The sequence below is a fragment of the Phymastichus coffea genome, unplaced genomic scaffold (assembly GCF_024137745.1).
Source record: "Phymastichus coffea isolate CEN01 unplaced genomic scaffold, Cenicafe_Pcof_1.1 PCOF00004, whole genome shotgun sequence".
In the NCBI taxonomy this organism is placed as follows: Eukaryota; Metazoa; Arthropoda; class Insecta; order Hymenoptera; family Eulophidae; genus Phymastichus; species Phymastichus coffea.
Genome location: NW_026706815.1, coordinates 5,374,777 through 5,380,776, shown reverse-complemented (window position 1 = coordinate 5,380,776; position 6,000 = coordinate 5,374,777).

The window sequence follows — 6,000 nt, the reverse complement described above, 5'->3', positions numbered from 1 at the left end:
AATGTGTACCAAAGACAGTAAAAATAATTAAATTAGAAGAATGCTACAACGAACTCCCAGTAACCTCTGGAAATGAAACATGGTTCCTGACACCAAAAACACACATCCTCAAAAAGAAAGGGGAACAGATAAACTGTAACGCACTCGTCCCAACATACTACAAACTCGAAGAGGAATGGGTAAGACTCACACCCAAACCTCAACCATGCGTAGCACCAAACACACTCAGACCTAACACAAAAATAGGATGGAATTTCAAATCAATAAATTCATTAGCAACAAGCGGAGTATACTCTCAAGACGAACTAGACGAACTACAACAACAAATAATGTTCCCTATGGAGAGAACATCAATACTCAATGACATAGCAAGAGAAATAACGGGAGACGTGACAACGAGTGGGAGCATCTTCTCAGAAAATACCATAAAAAACATTGCAGTCAGCACCTGGAATATGATCATAAACAAAATGATCACTTGCGGATCAATCTCTTTAGTTATAATTATGACATTGATCTTAATAAACACAATGAAATTAATAATAGATACAATAATTAGAGGATATGCACTACACGCAATCTACGGCTGGTCACTCCACCTACTCGGAGCCATCTTCAGCTCTATTACACAGCTCCTCATCAAACTCGAGAAACCCAGCAAAAACAGAACATACAACGACAAAAAAAAAGACATAGAACTGCAAGAAATCAAGATTATCCCCACAATACCTATCTCAACACCTAGATGCATAACACCACCTCCTCTACCAAACAGACCACCTTTTACCTTCAACAATCAAACCGCTCTTTCAACTACACATAAACATTTGTTTTCACTAGAATTAAACTAATACAAACATGACACTCCTCAAATGTTGCTACATTTTAAGCGGGGAGGGAAGCGAGATGTTCGCTTTAGGAATCTAAATTAAAAACAAATTCCTTATCTAAAAACGAAAGAAAAATATATTTTTACCAAATTACAATTATGTTTACAAATACAATTACACTTATATACAATTACAATTGTATCGATGATCTACACTTGGACCTATGATTACATTGTAAAACTGACTAAAAACCTCCACGCATACTCGACGAAAACCATTACAATACACTAATAAGTCATAAAAAAATAGTTCGCGCAGATTCCAAGTATCTTCATCTGGACCATACTCCCCCAAGAAGAAAGCTGTCTGCGTCACTCGATCACAATGCCTCAGAGTACGCACTAACTGCCATTTCTGAAACTAACAAACAAATAGGAAACAAATTAGACATATCAATATACCAATATACAAACATACATTATAAAACACTTACATCTATTCTCACATATTTTCGGGTCCCGGGCTTAGGTGCGACCGGTAAAGGCAAACCCTCCCGTCTGGCCTTCTTTACCGCACGGGAATACTGCCAATCCGCAAACTAGAATAAAGAAATATAATGATAATAATAACAATGAATAAGAAATCAAATTGTAAAATACTTACGCAAACCATCAAAGGGCGTTTTCTCGAGAAACCATACATGTTGAATTCTGTATTTTCGTCACAAGCGCAGAGAACACTTTGTAAACTATTGAAACGACGCAGCCTTTATATACCAAATAATTTGTACACCTTACAGAAAAATGATCCCACCGACGCAATCAAATTCCAACACTTCCGAAACTCGGAAATGCACATAACGAAATAATCTTTTCCACCGACAACCAACCATTGCAATCAATACATATTAATTGCAATATCTTATGCCCCGAGGTGTTACGTCTCAAGACGTATCTTTACTCATTTACATTCTTTAAAAGTGCAATCCCGAATTTCGTAAAATCAAAATTATATACACGTCCACCAGAAAACGATACGGCAGCAAAACACAAAGACCATACTCAGCATTACACAACACACAATGAACTCAAAAAGAAAATTACTCAACTACACAAGAAACATCAGCGATTTATTGAGCACAAATTTATGTATATAAGATGAACCACCCGAAAGGTGAGCAGCAATTATCGTTACTCCGTACACGTCAGTTCGACAATTGACGAATAAACTCTACATATCGACGATACAGTCGCGTGCAAGCCTGTTCGACAATTTGGCTAATTATTCAACTATTACCTGTCAAACTACATTATTTGATCTCAATAAATACGCGATCCATTAAAAGTGAGAAGGTGCAAATTCATTATTGAACCTATCCAAATACCAAGATCTACGATACTGAAAGTACTCTAAAAACTGTAAGTACAACATAATAAATAAATACATTCATTCTTATTCATACATCGTATATTATTCATTACTTGTGAGCCTCAATCAGCCACTAGTCAACATATTGGAACGTCTCATTCATTAGCTATTCGTAGTTGATGCACGAGACGTAACATAATAATAATGCGTTAATGAACGCCGTTACTTTCGTCGCGCGTATACGTTAATCGCTGATAGGAAGGATATAAATATACTGATTTTAGGAATTTAACGATAAATAAAAACTGATTGACAAAAAAACTGAGATCAAAACTGTATGAAAAGAACTGAATAAAACTGTACGTAAATCTGAAGAGAATTATGGTGTGTACGACTGGTCGTGATTAGCTCTGGCACGAGACTGGCGTGTCAGGCGTGGGCGATACAGTCATGCCGCGCGAGAGTGTTACTACGCCGTCACTGCATTACTACGCGGCCGCCGAACCGCCCACGCGTGCTTAACGTGTACAATTAATACGCGCGGCGCAATTATACATAATACTAATACATATAAGTTTTACATTACATTAATACATATATCAGGATTAAGTGAATTTTAAAAGTTGTCACTTAACAGAGCTTGATAGTTATTTATGTAATCGTAAAGCGCTGAACAACAATTCAATATTTGATGCAGCGAGCGTTGCTCATTTTCTCGAATGCGTTTGTATAACAATTTATTATTCTAAATAAAATTTGTAGAAAAAATAAATATTCTTCATTCCGTGGCTCCTTGGTTTAGATAAAATTAACTGACTTGTTGATTTTTTTATATTTAATCGGTACGTACCCGCGACATACCGAGAACGAGACAGTTCCGTACCATACGCGTGGTGGAAACGTGCCAATGGAAATCCCTATTTTGAAACGTGGCGGGTACGTGCCCAAACTTGTCATGAGGTACGACGCTAAGGCGTTATTTTGAACCTAAAACGTGCCGGATACGTTGCTGCTCTGTACCAATGTCTTCAATCTGGTACGTACCAGGTATGTTTTTATTTGAAATTGAATTGTGACAGAAAAATGTAGGGTACCGTTCGGAATCGTATCAGGAACGTACCAAGAACGTAGCCAGCGACACACTTTCGGTACGTTGCAGCAACCTCGTAGTCTATCACGTTTGGTACATGGGTAATTCTTGGCTATTTCGATTGACTTGTAACCCTTAGGTTACGGATTTTTTTTTAATTTGGTACAATTGTTGTACACATAAAACTGAGATTTTTCCCAAATTTTGGAGACGATACATTAATTATATCACAAGTTATTAACAATTAAAGAAAAATGATAAAAAATTTTCAAACGGCTATATTTTAAAAACTAATAAAGATATCGAAGTCGGATTTTTTTCAAAATACTTATAATGCCTTAAAATTTCGAAATAATTACAACAATAAACAATAAAAATTTTTTTTCGAAAGTTATTAACTTTTTGTTTAAACAATTGCTAATATCTCAAAAAGTATATTTTTTTAAAAAAAAAATCTTGCTCCTACGTATTCCTGAGGATTTTTTACAGCACGATACCTCTCGGCTATTTCTTGGGCCTTTATTTGGTCTTAATAGGTTTAGATGTATTAGATTACAATTAGATGTATTAGATGTTTATGTATATAAACTGCCGATAGTTTGAAGGTTAATAGGGCGATTTATGACTTATTTATGATTCATTTAACATATTCTATTTCTAAAAATATTTTATTTTCATGAATAATTGAGTAATTAGATAATGCTTAAATAACTTTCAAATACACAAAAGAGTAACTGCTTGATCGAGTTTTTTCTAAGAAAACCAAATAAAGGCCCAAAAGACATTCAAGAGGTTATTTACTGTGAGGGGACCTCGGGTGACGTTGCGACCGGACACCGAGGCATCTTCTTTTGATTAGGGCTACGCTTTCCGATATGTCGGGCCCTTGAATTTTATGATTGATTTCGATAGCAAAAATCCTCAGGAATACGTAGGAGCAAGAATTTAAAAAAAATATATACTTTTTGAGATATTAGCAATTGTTTAAACAAAAAGTTAATAACTTTCGAAAAAAAATTTTTATTGTTTATTGTTGTAATTATTTCGAAATTTTAAGGCATTATAAGTGTGACGTCGGGGTCACTCTCAGGTACGCTTGGAGTAAGCGTAAACTCAGGGTTGCTCTGATTTGGCTATCGTGTAACACACAAGCCGGGACGAGCAATATTGTTGCGTTGAGAAAACTGTATGCTAACGCGGAATGTAATAACCAAATGTTATTACGAACACACCAGACTCACGCTTAATGTGTTCTTAAGGGACTTTAATGGAAATTCACCAGACTCACGCTTAATGAATTTCCAAAAGAAAGGCGGATTACTTAAAGAAAGAAAAGGATAGCCAGATTTAAGATTTTACTTACTTTTATTTTATCAATTCAGTTATTATTAAAGTTGCGTTCTCTCTCTGCTCTTTGGCCTCTTTCTCTCTCTATATGCTCTCTGAATATACTTGGGTGATTTTTCTTCTTTGATGCTTCCTCCGGGACTCACTCACTGGTAAATACTTCTTATTAGGGACTTCCTGGTGCTCACTCCGCACTTATTCTAACTTCCTCTAACTTCCTCTAACTTCCTCTCCAGCCTTGTACAGAGCTTTTTATAAGCCGTGGGTGGTTGGGTGGAAATCCCTTTCCTCAGGCCCATGAAGCGATAACGGCCAAATTTTGTATTGGTGGGAAATTTTCTAATCATATCCAGAATTTCTTTATTGGTCTGTGGGCGTGAATTTTCAGAGAGAGAAAGGGCGGTCCCTTTTTAACTTGGGCCCTTTTCTCCAGAGATGGCTCTCGGAGTGCCACTTTTAAGAGCAAGAGTAACGCTATAGCTTATAATTACTTATACATAATTGTACTAAACTTAATTATGACGATACATAGTGACTATTATAAACATTCAGAAAAATTCAAACCTTTTACGATTTATTATAAAATACATTATTGTTCTATTTATTGGTTATTCGGTGACAAAAAGGTGCGCATTATAATGGCTTACAAAATTGATGAAAATCTATTTAATATTACGGATATTTTCTTAAAAATCGGTGGGAAAAAAAAGATAGATTGCATTTTTATGGTCCCCTTCCATTATCAGCGTGATAACACTTCACGATGTATACGCGATGATCGTAGGCCCCTGTCAACACATACGTGTGGGACAAAGCAGGATAGAGCGTTGATTGTAAGCTTGAGTACGCAGGCTCGGGCCACTATCAAAGTTTATATTTCGAATGCGTTTTCATCGTGGGAAATCAGGAAGGTTCCCACTCCGTTCGTCATATTTAATAATTAAATATAAAAAAAAACTAAGTTACGGCTAGCCGTCACAAAGCTGTATATAGAACGAAAGCGTTAATTTTATACTTAATCATGATAGCTTTATAATTTATAAATCTTAAATAATTAATCTAGTAATTACGTTTTAAGATCATAGAAAAAACCGTTACAAATATAAAAATTTGTTATAATTCAAATGTTATTAACTAATTTGAATATTTCTTTTTAGAAATTACTTCTAAAATTAATAAGCGATAAAGTTATGTAAAAATTTAATATTGTTCTACTGTAAATATTGTAATATTGCATTAATTAACTTTATTAGTTAATAACTTTTGACGATATTATTTGTGATAATTGTAAATTACACTAAATCAACCAATAACTAATTCTGCAAAGTTCACATGTGTTGAAGGTTCAGTATTGATGTTTATTTA